Source organism: Podarcis pityusensis (assembly GCF_964106645.2).
Source record: "Podarcis pityusensis genome assembly, chromosome: 12".
Classification (NCBI taxonomy): Eukaryota; Metazoa; Chordata; class Lepidosauria; order Squamata; family Lacertidae; genus Podarcis; species Podarcis pityusensis.
The window spans coordinates 40,703,403-40,724,757 of NC_138037.1; the positions used below are offsets into that span (position 1 = coordinate 40,703,403).

Sequence of the window (21,355 nt, forward strand, 5' to 3'; positions counted from 1 at the left end):
GGATTGGGATAGCTTCTAAAATTACAAGTATCGTTTACCCATACCCACAACTGGCTGAAACCAAGAGCTACATCTACACAGGATCATTATACAAAGGGGTGCAAAAAGGAAGACACCAAGCACTCTCGTCATGTACAAGTGGGGAAACGGCCATTTCAAACCAATTTTACAAGCCGTTTCTATTAGAGCAACTCATTGGCTTGAAAATAAAAGTCTAGGGGTAACAGGTGTTCATCTAAGTGTGGCCGAAGCGGTTTTTCTGCTCTGAGAACAAACGCTTCTGTACACAGTGCATAATCTGGTTCAGATCTTAAAATGTTTGTCCATGATTTGTGGCCATGCACCTCTCCCCTCCTTCATTTGGTACACCTATCTGCAGACCCAGGAAACGACACTGGGAGTGCCTTAGACAGCAAACATTCACCGCCTCCCAGAACCACCATTACTGTTGGTCCTTCTCCCAGTCCTCCCGCTCCTCTAACTGCTGCTTCCTCTCCACCAGGGGCGCTGCTTTGCTCCCAAGGATCTTTGAACTTCGTTGGTTCTTTACAGGAATTTGCCACCATTGTTGCAAAGTGGTGCTGGCACTTTGGGTGATCTTGCCTTTAATTTTTCTCTCAGAAAGGACCCCTTTCTCAGCATGATGCATGGAATTACCTGTGGCCGCCTCTGACACATAGTGAGGTGGAAGGAAGGAGAGAGCAGCAGTGAGAGGAGCAGCAGGTGGGGCAAGCAATCTGTGGGAGCACACATTCTGTCACCCTCTCCTGAGCCACATGGCTATCTTTGAGAAATATATTGTGGAATGCTGAACCACAGTTTCTCATGATGCTGAAACCAGGAAAATATGGTTTAAAGCTGCTTACCCAAATTCTGACACTACAGAAAATGCCTGTCCATCTTCATCCTATGCTTTTCTTTCTCTGGATCTACTTTATTGTGTGTGTTTCCTTTTTTAATCCTTTAGACATTTCTCTTTCATGTTACCTTATACTGCCTGTGCAACCCTGTTCCAACGCTGCAGTGTGTTGGACAACACTGCTATGATTGGATTTGGCAGTGTTCCTTTGGCTTTGCTTTTCATTTCAGAATCTTAGCAACACTGGCACCAATACTGGCATGCTGAAAAACTTTTATTTCATGTATTATATATCCATGCTCCAGTGAGCTGATGACATACATTTTATCCTCACAAGAACTCTGAGGTACATTAAAGAGAGTGGGCAAGGGGAGGGGGCTATTGGTTTGTCTTGTCCTTGTTTTTATTATGTATGTTGTGTTTTTATCTTGTATTTCTATGCTGTGAACCGCCCTGAGATCTACAGATGAAGAGCAGTATACAAATTTAGCAACCTGGGAAAGTAGCCCATCCAAGAGAAGGAAAACTCCAACCCTAATCCTCTGCTGCCCTGCAGGATAGGGAGAAGAAAAGGCTAAAGAGCAAACCCTACACAAATCCAGAGTGGAGTCCCTAAGACAGCTGGATGGTGCCTTCTACACCTTGTATGCTTTGGACCACATCAGCAAGGCTGTGAGGAGGGTCTTGTCATCTGGGCACCCCAGGACCTTCCTACACACTGCCCAGGCTTGCGCCCCAGAGAGGTCACTTCAGTGCTGCTAACACAGCAGTTTGACTTTACCCCTGGAGGAACACTCCATTGTCTCTTGAGACAGAAGGATGCCAGCAACAGGCCATGGCTGAGTTTCAGGGCTAACTGGAGATTTGCCTCCAGGTCTCCCTAATCATAGCTCCCTAATCATAACCCTAGTGACTAGACCACACTGACTCACCTCCCATCTAATTAGGAAACTAATAGCAGTTTTGGGACGTGGGTGGTGCTGTGGGTTAAACCACAGAGACTAGGGCTTGCCGATCGCAAGGTTGGCGGTTCGAATCCCCATGACAGGGTGAGCTCCTGTTGCTCAGTCCCTGCTCCTGCCAACCTAGCAGTTCAAAAGCACGTCAAAGTGCAAGTAGATAAATAGGTACCGCTCCGGCGGAAAGGTAAACGGCATTTCCGTGTGCTGCTCTGGTTTGCCAGAAGCGGCTTAGTCATGCTGGCCACATGACCCGGAAGCTGTACGCTGGCTCCCTCGGCCAATAAAGCGAGATGAGCGTCGCAACCCCAGAGTCGGTCATGACTGTACCTAACGGTCAGGGGTTCCTTTACCTTTACCTTTAATAGCAGTTTTAATAAATTACATTTTTCTACATTAGATGATTGGCAACTTCTTTGCATCTTTGAAGTAATATAAATGTTTTGTATATCTCTATAAATCTTATCTGAATTCTACAAACAGCAGCAGGGTTCATTTCGAGTTTTATTCGGGTTTTATTCTCAGTGAATGCATGTCACTTTAAAGCAGCACATTGCCTGGGTACACCCTGCAAGTAACAGTATCAAAGGTGTCATTTCAACTATGTCATCAGCTCTTTGAATTGTACTTGAAAAACCATCCAGGGTGCTATCACTAGAAGCACACAACCGAATTATTCTTTATAAATAAATCTTCAGAATACCCTATTGTTTGTATTCCATGGCTATGAGATGGAACGACCTTATGTAAATGCCACCATAGCAGTTTCTCTCACAGGTGTAGCCAAATTGCTTTTCTATAAATGTCATTGCAATGATTACTTTCCCTCCCTTCAAAATGTGCTTGGAAGCCATGGTAGTAAAAAACTTAAGAGGGTGCTAGGTAGAAAACATATAAAGGGCAGGTACAGAAATTACATATGTTACGATTGATACAGAATGTTTACAACTACTGTGTGGATTCAGTGCTAATAGAAATATCTGTGATATAGGCAGGGCTTTTTTTTCCCCCAGCCAGAACTCAGTTCTGGCAACTCTCAGGCAGGCGCCATTGCCATTCTAAGAGAACAAGGGAGAAGTTCATTGTTAAGTTGTGGGTGAACATATCAGACGACACAGTGATTCTTCAAACATCTCTTGTTTATTCACAGGCCAGAACAGAACTGAACTGAAGGGTTCAGTCAGCCTGCTTATATAGAGCTCCAGTACAACGTTACTGTAACAACTTTCTAAAACTATCCAATCACTGAATGTCCCTTTCGATCCTTCATTTGAATAACTATCTACAGTATCCCCCTGCTGGCCCTGGGTGAGAACTTCAGTACATAACACCCATAGTGAGCTCTGGCACCTGTTTTTTCTAGAAAAATAGCACTGAATATAGGTGGGAAGCAGCCATTGCTTCTCATATTTAAAATGAAAATGAAAATCCCTCTGAAATGTTACTATGAAAATTACAACACAAAACTTACTAAAAGTTCAAATATGTATAGTTAACATTCAAATAATGTAAATAATGTATTCTAAATACAATCTGATTTTAATAAAGTATGTCGCCATTTAGATCACCTATCATGAACTGCTTCACTGTCAATATCAATCACCACATTTAAGCATTTTAAATACAGTGGTACCTCGGGTTACAGACGCTTCAGGTTACAGACTCCACTAACCCAGAAACAGTAGCTCAGGTTAAGAACTTTGCTTCAGGATGAGAACAGAAATCGTGCGGCAGCAGCGGGAGGCCCCATTAGCTAAAGTGGTACCTCAGGTTAAGAACAGTTTCAGGTTAAGAACAGACCTCCAAAACGAATTAAGTTCTTAACCCGAGGTACCACTGTACATGGAAGTGACAATAAGGGAATAATCCAAACTCCACTTTCATTAATTCTAAAGAGTCAATCAGTGATTCACACACACACACACACACACACACACACACACACCCTTCACTATTGGCATTCTGTACTTGGATACCTGTATCCGATTCTTCAAATTTTTTTGCGAACTGAGTTGTACAAGGTCTGGAATTCTAAATTTCTCTTCTATTATATATGTCTGTCTCCCACTGTGTACATATGATCGCTGCAGGGTAGACAATACAGACATATTTTATTTAGTTCACACCAGGAAGGGACTCAAGATGAATGTGTTCCTAACGATGTGTCACTTGAGGAACTCAAACAACCACGGATCATGCCAGTGGGAAGAGAAGATGCTTAAATATTTCAAGTAATTTTGAGATGCAGACTAATACACATCTCAGGCATATCTCTCTCTCAGAGGTGGGCAGATTCTGGGCCTGCAGGATCTACTTTGCTATTTACTAGAACTCCAAAGTCCGTGTGCTTGATTTTGGGACTTAGGGTTTCTGCTGAAGGGGCCTTGATGTCACATAAGCCCTAAACCAGAGGGCAATGCAGTAAGCATCTCAAGTACAGTGGTACCTCAGGTTACATACGCTTCAGGTTACATACTCCGCTAACCCAGAAATATTACCTCAGGTTAAGAACTTTGCTTCAGGATGAGAACAGAAATCATACTCCGGCGGCGTGGCAGCAGCAGGAGGCCCCATTAGCTAAAGTGGTGTTTCAGGTAAAGAACAGTTTTAGGTTAAGAACGGACCTCCAGAATTAAGTACTTAACCCGAGGTACCACTGTATAGTTTAACTTTAGAATCAGAAAACATGCCACCCCGTCTTTTGACAAGCCACTCTTGAAACAGAGGGGCGAGTTCAGCCACTGCGAAAACAGCATGCCAGACCACATGATCCAGCTAGTTCTTATATTCTTATATTAGCATCTGACACAAAATAAGGACTTCCTGTGTGAAATGAGAAAGAGTGTGAAGTCCTGGAGTTTTGCACAATCATCTGAATGCAATGAAAGAGGTTTTCTGGATGGTATCCCATTTAACCTGGGCCTCCCCCGGCCACAGTGAAATTGGTAAATAAGAATGGTCCTAAATGACTTGCCACCAACCCCTGTTCCAGCTAGGACTGTGGCCCCCTAAGCTATTTCTGTGCAGTCTCTGGACGTTTATAGTCCACAAACAATTATATTTATACAAATTAAACTGTAAAGCATAAAGAACATCCACTTGTTTCTTTTTTTACAAAAATGAAAAATAGACTGTGCATATGCTTGTCTCAGCAACAACTACACTGTGGTTTCCCACTCACCCCCACCCCAGTTTTTACTCTTTTAACCTTTCTGCTTGGAGTAATTAAGTCATTTCTTTAAGCGGTTGCTTTTGACTAATTGCAGCTTTTAAAGAACAGGTTAATAACCACCATCCATATTTAAACTGCAGATTTTAAGACTGATGCTTATTATGCCATCCAGTAAAGATTTTACAGAATAAAATAACCATTGATCTTTTCCAGCCAGGCACTATTAAAACAAAAGCTGTAAACTCCAGCTGATTAAAACATTACTTAAATGCTTTATTAAAAAATTTTTAAGCATTTTCACTCATCAAGATTTGACAAATCTGAAGAGCACTTCATTTAATTAACTTGGTGAGAACGTTTTGCATGCAAAGCGAGTGCCCAAGGGACATCCAGTGCACAGAAAGTGATTGTGCTATTATTGTGCAGGATGCTACAACTTACAGAGAGCTAGTTAATCTCACTTCCCATTGTGCCATGCCTCCTAGCACATGTTGAAGGCAGGAAGAGATAACTGGAAGAGTCTTATGCATAAATTCTAAGAATATTTTTTATATTAAAAAAACACATAAAAATATGACTATGATGCTTTCTCATGCCCGTCTAAATCCACAGTCCTTCAATTCATTTCCCCCCTACTCAAGTTACTGAAGGCCTTTACAGTAAGACTTAATGGAAAGAAACACATGCACCACCCTCAGCCACTTTGAACTGAGGAGGTAAACTCAACACACATAGCCAAATTATGAAGAATTTTTTTAAAAAATTAAAAGTGTTCTGAGAATGAGAGAAGAAAAAGGCCTTTTGTCAGAGAAATAAAACTATCAAGAAACTGAAAGACAGTTCATCCAATGAACTAAGTAGGGGTTTGAACCCTGGTCTCCCCGGTCTTAGTCCAACATACTACCCAACTATGCCACACCGACTGTAAAGTGCATGGTTTTAGAGGTCAAGATTAGCATCTGAAATTGGATTAGAAATACCTAGGCAGTTAATATAAGCAGTACAGTGGTACCTCGGGTTACATACACTTCAGGTTACATACGCTTCAGGTTACAGACTCCGCTAACCCAGAAATAGTACCTTGGGTTAAGAACTTTGCTTCAGGATGAGAACAGAAATCGTGCTCCAGCGGTGCGGCGGCAACAGGAGGCCCCATTAGCTAAAGTAGTGCTTCAGGTTAAGAACAGTTTCAGGTTAAGAACGGACCTGAGAACAAGATACCACCCCTTGAAAAATAACCAGATAATTCAGGATGTCTCTGCAACTCTTGAGCTGGAATATTAATGGTTGTAACATTCCGGAAAAAAGGAAGAAAATATTTCATATATTAAAAAAAGAACAATTGGACATTATTTGTTTACAAGAAACACATGTGACGAGGCTCCACAGAAAAGTGTTAATAAATAAAAGATTGGGCCAGGAATTTGTATCGTCGGACAAAGTTAAGAAGAGAGGTGTGGTGATATATGCAAAAGAGAGCCTGTCACCTAAATTCCTATTTAAAGATGAACATGGAAGAATTTTGGCTATTGAGATACAATATCAAGGAGAGAAACTGCTGATATTAGGAATCTATGCACCTAATGAAGGGAAATCGGAATTTTACAAGAAGTTGCAGGAGACAATGCTGGACTATCTGGACTACAACAACATCATAATGATGGGAGATATGAATGGGGTCGTATCAACTAACATGGACAAGTCACAAAGTCAAAATGTTACAAAAGACGGCAGACTACCTAAAACCTTTTTTGAAATGACTGACAACATGGATTTGATTGACATTTGGAGGATAAAGAACCCACTAGGAAGAGAGGGAACATTCTTTTCTGAAGCCCAACTGACCTGGACAAGAATCGACCAAATATGGATCTCTAGAGGCCTGGCACCTAAGGTCAGAAAAGTGGAAATCGGCCCAAAGACCTGCTCCGACCATAATGCAGTAAAGATGGATATGACACTATTACCAACTGGATCCTTTAGATGGAAGATGAATGACAATTTGTTTAGAGATCAGGAAATTACCAAGAAGGCCCAAAAAGTTTTGAAGGACTATTTTGAGATAAACATGAATAATATGGTGGAAAAAAGAATAATCTGGGACGCAAGCAAAGCTGTAATGAGGGGATTCTTGATACAACAGAATGCAGTAAAGAAAAGAACACAAAATGAGAAAAAAGATAAGATCTTGGATAAAATAAAAGAATTAGAGAAGAAATTAAGAGTGAATCCGAAGTCACAGCCAACTCTGAGAGAAATTAAACTTTATCAAACGCAATATTCTAAATTGATAAATCAGGAAATTGAATGGAAGGTTAAATTAATGAAACAAAAAACGTTTGAGTCGGCGAATAAATGTGGAAAACTGCTAGCTTGGCAGTTGAAGAGAAGACAAAGATTAAATACTGTTACGAACTTAGAGGTTGATGGAAAAAACATCCAGAATCCAGTGGACATTAGAAAGTGTTTCCAGAGATATTTCAAAAAATTATACACCCAAGGGCCGCAAGATGATATTGAGATTAAACAATTTTTGGCAAAAAACGGACTATCTAAATTGTCACAAGAAAATAGGACAATCCTGAATTCTAAAATAACACAACAGGAGATCGAACAAGCCATCCAGAACATGCAACTTGGCAAATCTCCAGGACCAGACGGGCTGACCTCCAAGTACTATAAGACATTAAAAGACTATTTGATACAACCTTTGATGGAGGTCAGCAATGAAATTATGGAGGGGAAGAGGGCACCGGAGTCGTGGAAGGAAGCGTTCATCACATTAATACCAAAGTCGGAAGCTGAAAAGACACAACTTAAGAACTACCGTCCCATCTCTCTTTTAAATGTGGATTACAAAATATTTGCAGACATTTTGGCAAATAGATTTAAAAAAGTTTTAAATGAAGTAATTCATAAGGACCAGGCCGGCTTTCTCCCAGGAAGACATCTGTTTGTTAATACAAGGAACATTATTGACATTTTGGAACTTTTGCAAACAGACATAAATACAAAAGCAGTTTTAATTTTTATAGACGCGGAGAAGGCCTTTGACAATATCTCCTGGAAATTTATGATGGGAAATTTAAGAGAGATGGGAGTGGGACGGGGTTTTGAGAATGGGATTGAGGCGATATATTCAGAACAGAAAGCTAAACTGATAGTTAATAATGTGGTTACAGAAGAGTTTAAAATTGAAAAAGGGACACGACAAGGTTGCCCTATTTCCCCTTTGTTATTTATTTCGGTTCTGGAAGTGCTATTGAACATGATTAGAGGGGATCGGTTGGTGGAAGGAATTCAGGTCGGTCAGAAACAATATAAATTAAAAGCTTTTGCAGATGACCTGGTTTTGACCTTGCAGAAGCCAGAGCCCAGTACGAAAAGAGTATTACAACTGATTAATGATTTTGGTCGGGTGGCTGGATTTAAACTAAATAAACAGAAAACTAAGGTTTTGGGGGAAAATTTGACTGATATAGAGTCAGAACGGTTTCAGAATGAGACGGAACTTAATGTGGTTAAAAAAGTAAAATACCTAGGGGTAAACATAACAGCAAAAAATCTAAGTCTATTTAAGGACAATTATGAAAAATGCTGGACAGAAATTAAGAGAGACTTAGATAGTTGGTCAAAATTGAAACTTTCTTTGTTAGGCCGAATTGCTGCTATCAAGATGAATGTATTGCCAAGGATGTTGTTTTTATTTCAAACACTTCAGGTTTTGGATAAAACGGAGTGCTTTCAGAAGTGGCAGAGAGACATTTCTAAGTTTGTCTGGCAGGGCAAAAAGCCCAGAATTAAGTTTAAGATATTAACCGATGCAAAACAAAGAGGGGGCTTTGCCCTGCCAGACCTAAAGTTGTATTATGAAGCCGCAGTGTTCTGCTGGCTAAAAGACTGGCTACTTCTTGAGGACACTGATGTGTTAGATTTGGAAGGGTTTAACAATGCTTTTGGATGGCATGCATATTTATGGTATGACAAGGTTAAAGCAAACAAGGCCTTTAAGAACCATATTGTCAGAAAATCATTGTTTAATGTCTGGACAAAATATAAAGACTTGCTGGAAAATAAAACACCAAGGTGGCTTTCACCTTTGGAAGCCAAGGCCCGAAAAAGACCCAATATGGAGGCTAAATGGCCAAAATATTGGGAAATACTAGAAAAGGATGGAGACAATTGGAAATTGCAGAGTTTGGAGAAAATGAAAGACAAAGTGCGAGATTGGTTACATTACGCTCAGATTAAAGAAGTTTTTAAAAATGATAAGAAACTAGGGTTCCAGGTGGAGAAATCGAAATTAGAAACAGAATTGTTAGAACCAAAGATTAAGGTACTTTCAAGGATGTATAACTTGCTGTTGAAATGGAATACACAAGACGAAACGGTTAAATCGGCTATGATAAGGTGGGCACAGGATATTGGGCATAATATCATGTTTGAGGACTGGGAGAGGTTGTGGAGTAATGGATTGAAATTTACTGCATGTAACGCTCTGAAAGAAAATGTAATGAAAATGATTTATAGATGGTATATGACCCCAGTCAAACTTGCCAAAATTTACCACCTGTCTGACAATAAGTGTTGGAAATGCAAAGAGTGTGAGGGAACGTTCTTCCACCTCTGGTGGACCTGCCCTAAAGTGAAGGCGTTCTGGGAAATGATTTATAATGAACTGAAAAAGGTATTCAAATATACCTTCACTAAGAAACCAGAGGCTTTCCTTTTGGGTATTGTCGGCCAAGGGGTGGCAAAGAAGGACCAGACATTTTTTATGTATGCAACAACAGCAGCAAGGATACTTCTCGCAAAACATTGGAAAACTCAAGATCTACCCACACTGGAAGAATGGCAGATACAACTGATAGACTACATGGAACTGGCTGAAATGACCGGCAGAATCCGTGACCTGGGAGAAGAGAGGATTGAGGAGGACTGGAAGAAATTTAAGAACTATTTACAAAAGTATTGTAATTTGAGTGAATGCTAAATAAGATGCTAGATCAAAATAACTGAGCACCACTAAATTTAGAAGTTTTTTAAGAAAACAAGTAAAACTGTGAAATTTAGCTCCCTCTGAGAATTATAAGATTATGAAATATAGAAGGGATATGAGAACTTAAATAAGATGATAAATTGCTGACAAAATGTTATAACGATGAAAGTGGGAGCGGGAGATGTGAGGAAGTCCAAAGAAAATGTGAAAATATGTTAAGATCAATGTTATATTGCTTATTATGTCTATTTTTATTCTAAAACCTAATAAATTGCTTTAAAAAAAAAAAGAGAACAGAAATCGTGCTCCAGCGGTGCGGCGGCAACAGGAGGCCCCATTAGCTAAAGTAGTGCTTCAGGTTAAGAACAGTTTCAGGTTAAGAACGGACCTCCAGAACGAATTAAATACTTAACCCGAGGTACCACTGTACATGAGTATTCCCCCAAGTTTTCTAGTTGCTGCATTCTGTACCAACTTAACTTTACAAACCGCCTTCAAAGGCAGCCTCATGTTCAGTAATTCAAAGCATATAACTCTGAGGCTAAGCCCACCTGCTCTACGCAGGTCCACAGGTAGTCAGTTATCAGAAATTGAGGCAAGAGGTACTGAATTGGTGGTCCAGTGTATATTGGACAGGGATTTAGTCGTGTTTCTCCCCAACCAATTCCAGGAAGAGTAAGAAAATGAGAAACAAACACCAACCAACAACAACCACATCGGCCTTTTTACAGTGGTAGACCAGAGTAGGTCAGATTAACAAGGCCACTTTTGCCTCATTTCCCCAGTGTCTATGCCTCAGCCCACCCACAATCTTCCAGGAACTACATTAACCAGATACAATCCCCTGCGTAGACATGCATACGTAAAGATGAGGTGGTCTAGCAGAGGTTGTGGTGAGGCCAGGAAATTTAAGTCTTCATTTTGTTTATTTTTTAACCCATTTGCTTTTTTGAAAAGATTTAGTGTCTTGACTGATTCTCCCTCTCCCCAGCCCCCTCACACACAGACTGAGATACAGAAAGAAGGAGATGGAGAGGAGTCATAAACTAATCAGTCATTTACCTTCCCCAATATCCCCCTTGCAAATAATAGGGTAAGCTGATTTATTTCCATCTAGACCCAATAAGCAGAACTATTTGAACTAGCACTAGAAACCTAAGGGCTATCTTCTATTAAATTTTAATCTTACTTTCCAAACTTTTTGTTGTTGTTGTCGTTCAGAAACTGTAACAAAGTACTGAGTTCAAAACCTGCTGTGAAAGTTATTTTGAAAATAAAATAAACATGCTTGAAAGTTTTAATCTTGATTGATTCACATTGAGTGAATTGCTAAATGAAATGTTTTAAATGACAGCATTTTGTTTTGCTAACCTTTTCTTAACTTCCTGTTAAAATAATCCTGTAAGCTTTTATTAAATTGCCTGGGTAATTGTGGAGAACCACAAGTAATAAGAGACAGCAAGCATAAGTAAAGCAAGATGCTTTTTTCTTAAAATATGGCCAGCTCTGAGTACATGATCCAATAGCAAAAAATTCCACCACTTTTTGGAATATAATCTGACGTTATAGAGATGCACCTGCAATGTTGCCTAGGAATGCAGCAAAATCAAATAAGATTTGACTGCCTTTGCTAATCGAAAAGACAAAAAGTCTCCAGCCAACTCACTGGGACCTCTAAACCTTTCCTTTCCCCTTAAAAGGAACATTCAGAGGTAAAAAAATATATCTATTCTCTGTAACAGCTCTATAAAAATTATAGCCTTGGTCCAATGATCCTCAACTCACAGAGGTTGGGGCTTTTTTGCTTCCAAGTTAAAAAATTATTGGCAATGATTTTCTATTACCACATACACCTATAAAAAAGAAATGCTGATTTAGAGTAAATTGAAGTCACCACGCTGCATTTTGTCACAGCCATTCCTTCCTGGAACCAGAAAATATTGGCAGAATCTCATCTACTTTGAAGGACACTACACCTACTTGAGGGGAAGTGTCATACGATTCCCTCCTTTCAGTTAACTCAGAAATCATATAAATGTGTCTAAGCCAGAATCTGATAGTTGCTTGTTTTATTGCTTGCTGCAACCATGGTTGAACGTAAATATTTTCTGTTTTTCTACTGCCCTCCCACCACATATTATCCATCTGCAAGAGGAATGGGGATCATGTGTCCCTTGAAATGTTGTTTGACAGCATAGTCAGGGACGGTGAAAGGTGCAGTCCAGCAGCTTGTGGAAGACAGCAGGTTCCAGATTCCCAATCCACAGCTGAGTAAACACTACAGCAAAAAACCATTGTTGCAATGTCACTCTGGCATTCTCTACCGCTATAAAAAAAATTTTTAAAGCCAATTTTATGCTGTGAACCGCCCTGAGATCTGTGGGTATAGGGCGGTATACAAATTTAATAAATAAAGTTAAAATACCTAAACACCCTAAGCCCCACAACCTCTTTTGACAAAGAAAATCAGGTGTAGCGTTCAAATTTTACTTCAATTTATTTTACTACAACTTGTCAGCCATAAAGTTTCTGGTCCAGTCTGATTCCAGAAAACACTGGGGAAACACATTTGGATACCATCTTCTAGGAGCAGTTGGTGCTTTCGGCTGGTGCTCTTGCACAGCGCTGGCCTCACTGCCACCCTGCCCTGCCCCATACCATCCCAGTAAGCAGTCATCTGTAGCCATGCCAGCTTCTTCTGCCAGCTTCCTTTGAAGTATACTCCGTGCAGCTGAAAATCCACTTAGCAACACCACTAGCAACCAAACCTGGTCTATTGAAATATATCACTTGTATCAGTTGGGCTCTCATGTTGTCTGCTGCTAACAAAGCAATAAGCATACAATGATAAAGTATCTAGCCAGTAAGGACTCCAGTATGAGAGAGACTAAATGAGCCGTTACTCAGCAATTTATCAGTTTCTCTCTTTTTTTATTAAAGGACCAGGCATTGCCTCATTCCTATGCAAGTCTGTTAGGCTCTTTCTATAAAAAGTCCCCTTTAACTCTTTCCCTCTACAGCACCCCATAGCTAAGAATTTACTAATGTGTTTCCTCTTCCCAGCCTGAGATCACCAACTTTTTAGTATTTCATCAAATATACTAAGCCTCTTCTAATGTAAAGGAATCTCTTGAACCTTCCCTTAAGCAACCTGTTCTATCTTCTCCATTTTCTACTATTAAATGCACATAAGGGACAAACTTCTTTGGCCTCAGTTACGATTCCATATTTGAGAAGATTGTGTGACATCACTTCAGTAAGACTAATCCCGAAATATATATTGGAACCACTGTATCTTGCGGATGTGAATTGTTTTAACTGGTTTAAATAGTGTATTATGGTAAACAAATAGTAGCCTTGGAATAGTAGCCATGGAAGGGATGGGGGATTTCTATTGGCAAGATAACCACAGAATGGTTAAACATGCTTCCTCAAACCTTGCATGAAATTCCTGCGCATCACATGGAATTTGGTTCTAAGGCAGGGGTGGGGTAGGTAACCCAGATAGTGTAAGGTTATCAGATTTTTTTCAATTAATCCGGGGACACTTTTCAACTTCAATAGATTTTGTATGGAGACCGATGTGTAAATCCGGGGACTGTCCCCAGGAAATGGGACCTTAAAATAGTGGCTAATTTCATCTGGCTCTTTGGGATCTCCTCTCACTCACCAGTTGCCCAGCAGGGAGAAGCTGAGACAGAGCAGGGCTTTGATGTTGCACAAAGTGTGCACATGTAGCTCTTTCCTCTCCGAGAATATTTACTGTAAAGATAAAGGTAAAGGACCCCTGGATGGTTAAGTCCAGTCAAAGGAGACTATGGGGTTGCGGCACTCATCTCACTTCCAGGGCGAGGGAGCCGGCGTTTGTCCACAGACAGCTTTCCAGGTCATGTGGCCAGCAGGACTAAACCACTTCTGGCGCAACGGAACATATGATGGAAACCAGAGCGCACGGAAACGCCATTTATCTTCCCGCCACAGCAGTACCTATTTATCTACTTGCACTGGTGTGCTTTCGAACTGCTAGGTTGGCAGGAGCTGGGACAGAGCAACGGGAGCTCACTCCGTCACGGGGATTCGAACCGCCAACCTTCTGATCAACAAGCCCAGGAGGCTCAGTGGTTTAGACCACAGCACCACCCACGTCCCAATATCTACTGTAGGAAAACCATTGAAAGTGGTGGCCTAAGCAGTGAGGCAGATGTGTGTTCATTGAAAACAGGCAAAAAAGTGTCCATCCTGTTTACCTGGGAAGCACCAACTCAAAGGATTTGTCATGTTGGGATGCAGCTTCAAGTTATGGAGCCCATCACTGCATCCATGTTCTGGTCTGCAGACTGTGCAGCCCCGTAATTCAGAGAAGTAGTGTTGGGTGTTATTCTGCATATTGATGACATCTCATTCCAAATTACCTACCCCAGCAGCTTCATGCAGACATTAAACGGCACTGGGAACAAGATGGAATCCTGTGGGACTCCACTGCCTTGCCACTGAACAGCAACCCCACAATGCCAGTCTCTGAAACCAGCCCCAGAGATAGGATCAAAACCACTGCAACATGGTGCCTCCAATTTGAGGTCTACAGAGATGGCCCAATAAGATATCATGGCCAATTGTATCAAAAGCCACTGGGAAATTAAGGAGTAGAAATAAGGGAATGTTCTCTCTAGCGAATATATTTATATCGGGAAGCAACAACTGAAAATACATTTAAATGGGTTTCTTTGATACTTTAACTCTAACTGTTATAATTAGGAAAATATTTGCATTTTATGCACTATCTGATTTTGCAGCTATAATGTAATGTAGGCGTAAGCTATTAAATTGGCATCCGCCTGTCTCGGGAGACAATTGAAAAGTGCGCCGTCAGGGGCAAAGTCAAACCATTGGAGAGTTAAAACATCTTGAAAATGTACTTGGCAAATGAATCCACCTCCTCCATTCTCTCTCTCTAATATATATATATATATATATATATATATATATATATATATATACACAGAGAGAGAGAGAGAGGGGTTATGATGAAAGTTAGGAAACAAATTGTGTGGGGTACATATAGATAAACACATTCAGAAGTAGAATCAGTAAAATGTTCATTCTTTTCCACTAGATAAACTCTTACTGAACCCGTGAACCTGAAAATTCTCCGGGGCTTTCACAGCAGTCTACAGTTTTCAGCTTAAATGGCTGAGTTGTTAACATTTCTTTCTAAATATGACTTGGGGGTACGCATACACTATACAATTAAGCGCATAGCACCTACAAATGTTCCACTAACCAGATTGCTAATTAGCATGCTGTTTTTATATAATGCTTCATAAAGCTCTACTTAATGCAATCGGATGGCAAGATCATTGAAAGTTACCTCAGTTGCTGCTGCGCGAGAAATCTCCTGGCTTGCACTATCCCCAGAGAAACATTTTGCTAGCCCGTTGTTTCCCCCCACATAACGTTGATTAATTTTGGAATCAAGGGTGAAAACAGTGGTCGCCACCTCCTCTGTAGGTCTGATCCTCTAGCCCAAATGCCTGCCCCCTCTATTATCACATTCACCAAAACAATAACAGTGGCTCTGGATAGTTGTCACAGCACAGAGTACTTTGTGTAAAACAAAAAATCTTCTTTCTACTACCGGTAATTATTTGCACTGTTGTGATATCTATAATTCTCTCTATGCTCCAACCCTGCTAGATGCCATACATGGAAACTGGAGGGAAGTTATTCCCCTCTCTAGACAGTTTGTTTTTATTTAACAAACTTTATAGACCACTTACTGGTCTTCATAACCAGTTTATGAAGAACAATCTAAAATACTCATTTTAAGTAGCGATAAAACCAAACATTAAAAACAAGTTGATGTGACATTGGGTCCCCCCCCCCTCAAAATACACACAAAACCAGAAATTTAAAAACAATTGCATGTAATAAAATTACATGTCTGAATAGGCTTGCCAAAGCAAAAATATTTTTTAAAAAGAAGGCCTTCAATTATTTTATTTCGTTTGTCCCCAAAGTCATCACACAGTTGTACCTAGAAACTTTGTCAGAAAGTCGACCAATCATATTGTGGTGGTAGAGTGAAAAACACTATAGTTGCAAATCAAAGCTGAATAAATAAAGTTTGATAAATAAAAATTTGATCCCAGGGATTACCCTGCTAAATAAGCAGGCCTGGTAATAGGATCTACCCAGCAACTTACTTGGGTCAAGATTTAGCTACCGGTAGATCTAGCAAAGTTTTGACCAAACTGCGGGAGACAGTGGAAGACAGGAGTGCCTGGCGTACTCTGGTCCATGGGGTCACGACTAAAGAGTCGGACACGACTAAACGACTAAACAACAACAAAGTTCTAGCAAAAGGAATGAGAAATCTTATGAGGGGCAAATCTCATGTGGACAGGATTTCTTTCTACCTTTAAGATATTTCAAGGTCTTTATTGAAGACATTTAAGGTCACCCTTTAGTCCTAAAATCTGAAGGGTATTTAATTTAAAATAAAGTAGTAGCAGAACCCTGAAGAGCAAACAACATCCCAACATAAGTAGGAAGTTGGGAAAAAAACTTTTAGGGGTGGACTTTGGTCTTTCGAATTTCAGTAGCACCCCGTGCAAGCCCAAAATTTGGTGCACCCCCTCACCTCCCATTGTGCTCAATTCACTACATCACAGTTGCAATGCCCTCCTAGGCTCAGCACCTAGTGTGGCAAAACTGGTCACACTGCCTTAAATCCATCTCCGCTTTTGGTACAATACATAACAGTTGCACCCAACCACAGTCACCCCTATTATGGCAGGTCATCAACAACCAAATTAAACGTGATGGTTACTTGTTGCATCATATACCCGCCACACCCAAGTTGCAGGCATGGGGTTTTTTCACCAGGGTTGTAAAAGTGGGAAAGGTTTTTAAACCCTTTCTGCCTCTGCAGAGGTCCGAATGAAACACCCTCCTGCAATCTGCCCTTGGAGTGGAGGAAGCTTCCATTGGTGACAATGAGAGCTTGTCTCCCAGAGCTACCAGCAACTGTCACAAGGCAGTTCTAACTGGGATCGCAGGAGAACAGGTTGAATCTTCCCTTCACACGTGTTACCAATCCTGGAATAAATCGGCTCCATGGCTACTATTTATTAATTTTTTAAAAAATGCAACAGCAGGAATGTGTTTCATGCCATGCCAAGTTTGGCTCTAAGGTTTTCCCTTCCACCTTCCATCTCTTATATGAGACAAGCAAGGTAGCACAAAGACATGCAGTCTAGATGGAATATCTGCATCTGCCAGGAAGTGGCATTTCATGCTTTGTGGTGGGCTGATGACCATATGCTGTTATTGCTATGTACTGAATTCACAAGCTCTGAGTGCCTTCTGGCGGTTCCCTCACTGCGAGAAGCGAAGTTACAGGGAACCAGGGTCTTCTCGGTAGTGATGCCCGCCCTGTGGAACGGCCTCCCATCAGATGTCAAGGAAATAAACACCTGACTTTTAGAAGACATCTGAAGGCAGCCCTGTTTAGGGAAGTTTTTAGTGTTTGATGTTTTATGGTAATTTAAATAATTTGTTGGAAGCCATGCAGAGTGGCTGGGGAAACCCTGCCAGATGGGCAGGGTATAAATAATAAATCATATTTATTAATTATTATCATTATTATTATTATTATTATTATTAACCGTTTTACCACACAAACAGGCAGTTCAGACATCGAAGGACACAGATTGCATTGGATCACATTTACTTCATTTCAGAAAATGAAGAAACTTTGCTAAGTGTAAACTGCAGCATTTTTCTTTAATTTATCATTGGAACGTGCAGAATATCAGAGTGGAACAGTCCTATATATTACAGTATATTTTGGATTTATCACTGGAAATTAAAATGGATGGTTACATTTACTCAAATCAATCTGGCAAGAAACACACATACACACAGAGGAAAATTCTCAGAAGCTATGTAATAAATGTAAAATCACTGTTTGAGGAGTATAAACTCTCTTCAGAGACATTAAAAGGTATGTCCTTGTCAAACTGTCCTGTTAAGTCAAATCTAATTTGTAGCCTATCTTTCCTTAGGCTGATAATGTTCTAGTGAATTTGACATGTCTCCGTAGATTTCTCAGGCTGGGATGAACTTACAGAAGCTTCCAGAAATACACTAGACTTTCTTAGTCAATGTATGTGTTTACAAAATGTCATTAACAGGCTTGAGCATCGAAACACAGTGTGGCCTATGTTTCAGTACTATATAGGTCAAAGAGGCAAATGGAGCTCAAAGTGTGATACGGCATGTCAGAAAACTGAAGCAGAATGCAAAGGTCACATTGCTAAGCATACACACACACACACACACACACACTATGGCATGTGTGATGAAGCCCAGAAGCTCCATCCCCAAAGTGATCAAATTTCACACAAGAGTATTTGGCTAAATAGCAAAGCAGCAAATTTAGGTAGCTTGTCACCCACAGCACAATCTCTGTTTCTAGATACAACAGAACCTCTACTTTCAATCGCCTCCATTTGTGGATGTTCCAAGTTGCGACCATGGCAAACCCGAAAGTAACTGTCAGGTTTGCCACCGTTCACGCGGCGATCACCGTTCGCACCTGCGCAGAAGCAGTGATCGCCATTCACGCATGCGCAGAAGTGGGTAATCACTGCCCTCGCCTACGCACAACTGTGCCTCTCCCAGTGACCCGTTTCGTAAGGACGGGCCTCCGGAATGGATTGTGGTCATGAGTAGAGGTTCCACTGTATTAGATATGATAATGGGTTGGGAGCAGAAAAGGCAGGCCAGCTTCAGTCACATCGTCCAGTGGCTCCTCTTCCTCTTTAGCTTAAGGTAGTATGCATGTAACATCACTATACATCACTGGAGACATGGAGCAACTAATGAAAAGAAAATTTTCATTATGTGTTGTGCTCTCCACCTCCTTGTAGTGACATTTACATTGTTCCACGGCATCAAGGTGATGTGACTTTCTCACCTGTGCCAACACTGTTGTCTGAAGCAGAGTGGGGGTGGACAATCACCACATGTGAGACCACATAACACCGGTCTTGAAAGACCTACATTGGCTTCCAGTATGTTTCCAGGCACAATTCAAAGTGTTGGTGCTGACCTTTAAAGCCCTAAACGGCCTCGGCCCAGTATACCTGAAGGAGCATCTCCACCCCCATCGTTCAGCCTGGACACTGAGGTCCAGCTCCCAAGGCGTTCTGGTGGTTCCCTCACTGCGAGAATCCAAGTTACAGAGAACCAGGCAGAGGGCCTTCTCGGTAGTGGCACCCGCCCTGTGGAACGCCCTCCCACCAGATGTCAAAGAGAAAAACAACTACCAGACTTTTAGAAGACATCTGAAGGCAGCCCTGTTTAGGGAAGCTTTTAATGTTTGACAGACTATTGTATTTTATTATTTTGTTGGAAGCCGCCCAGAGTGGCTGGGGAAACCCAGCCAGATGGGCGGAGTATAAATAATAAATTATTATTATTAATTATTAATTATTATTATGTTGATGTCATGATACAAGAGAAATGATTCTACAGGTTATGAGAAAGAAGGGTGGAATCTGACACAGAGAAGCCAATTTGGGCTGATGCTCCCGGTCTCCCGTAATATGTAGCTCCATTCTTAGCTCTCCGATTTTCTAAATTACTGCAAAACATATCTTCCTGTTAAATTATTGCTATACTTCATTATAATGGCACAAAAACTTTGGCATTTAACGTTGGTTTGACAACTATGAATTAGTTGCAAGCAATGCCACCCACAATGCACTTCTAGCCTTTGCGAAATTGCTGGTTCATGGGATATCACATTGCCTACATACACCTTTATAACGCCAGTTCTCCTGCTAATGTCAGTACTTGTATCTCATTTTGCCTTGCTTTGCTCATGACTGCTTTGGTAATAAAGATAGCATAAGAAAAAGAGAGGAATAGAAGTTTTTGGTGTGTTTTTTAAGCCATGTAAAATACGTAGTTAGAGCTTAAACCTTGCCTCGAAAAATCAAACCTCAGCACATTAAAGCCAATGTGGAATGGTGTCCAAAAGATGAAAGAAAGAAAAAGTCCAGCCTGGGTATTATGCAAAACTATTTTTAAAAAACCAGCAAGGATGAAAATACCTAAAAGCTTATATAATGCCAAAAGATAAAGCGAATATTGCATTATATAATTAACTGAGCTATTTAATTAAACCCAACCAAAAGGCTGACAAAAATATTTACATCCAGTTCATGTACTCACGGCACAAAAGCAGTTATAAGGCAAATACAAATATATAAGCTTTTGCAACACACACACTCCTTTTCCCCTCTATCTGTGCAATCCTATTACTAATAAGAGAGAAGGATATCAACCACCACTTTGGTGCAGTATGGGGTACCATCTACCGTATTTTTCGCCCTATAGGACGCACCGTCCCATAAGGCACATCTAGTTTTTTTGGGGGGGAAATAAAGGGAAAAAATTATTTCCCCCCCAGGCACGGGGCTGGGGTGGGGGAAGCTTCCCCCGACCCCAGCCCCCAGAACAGGCAACTCTCCGCAAGCCGTGGGAGCCCGGCACCGGGCTCCCACGCCTTGCGGAGAGCTGCGCGAAGCCTGGGCGCGCTGAGCTGAGCGTACCCAGGCTTCAGCATGCAGGCAACTCTCCGCAAGCCATGGGAGCCTGGCGCGGGCTCCCATGGTTTGCGGAGAGCTGCGCGAAGCCTGGAGAACGAGAGGGGTCGGTGCGCACCGACCCCTCTCGCTCTCCAGGCTTCAGCGAAAGCCTGCATTTGCCCCATAGGACGCACACACATTTCCCCTTCATTTTTGGAGGGGGGAAAGTGCGTTCTATAGGGTGAAAAATACGGTATTTTTTCAAGCCTAACCATGTCTGCTGAGAAGTTTTATTGAAAATGGGGCTTACTTCAAAGTAGGTGGGGTTAGGATTGTAGCCCAAAGCTCCTTGCATTGCTGGAACCCAAAAGAATCCTGGTGCCAGGGATCTATTGCCAGCCTAAAACCATTGTTATGCCAAAGAACGGGGTGTGTGCAAACTGTTCATTAGCAGTACTTTATTTGTACAATTAATGGATATATTTTCTTTAAAAACTTTGGGTTGTATCCAGACAATCATTTGCATAAAGACCTCTCCAATCTGCTTATGGGGGTCAAGGAGTCGTCCACAATTGCACTGAGGGAGATACAGGGAATGGCAGCAGGAACAGGGTTACCATATTTCAAACACTGAACATTTTACCAATTTCTGCTGCTACAGACAGCCATATTCCAGATATGTTCGGGAAATTCCGGACGTATGGCAACCCTAAGCAGGAGGGAGTAACTGGTTGAAATCAGACAGAGCTACCTTGCCCAAGCAGGTTT

At 41.1% G+C, this 21,355-nt stretch overlaps 1 protein-coding gene and 1 long non-coding RNA gene across 14 annotated transcripts in view; one reads left to right on the forward strand and one right to left on the reverse strand.

Annotated features, from left to right (window-relative positions):
* The window catches only part of LOC308459574, a 133,932-nt gene extending 131,994 nt beyond the window's left edge, over positions 1-1,938 (forward strand). For both annotated transcript variants that reach the window (XR_013978172.1, XR_013978173.1), the window contains one exon: positions 1,090-1,938. This is a non-coding gene — a long non-coding RNA (uncharacterized lncRNA). The remainder of the gene's footprint in view (positions 1-1,089) is intronic.
* The window catches only part of ZNF385D (zinc finger protein 385D), a 609,973-nt gene that overhangs the window by 119,539 nt on the left and 469,079 nt on the right, over positions 1-21,355 (reverse strand). The gene's annotated exons all lie outside the window — the stretch shown is intronic.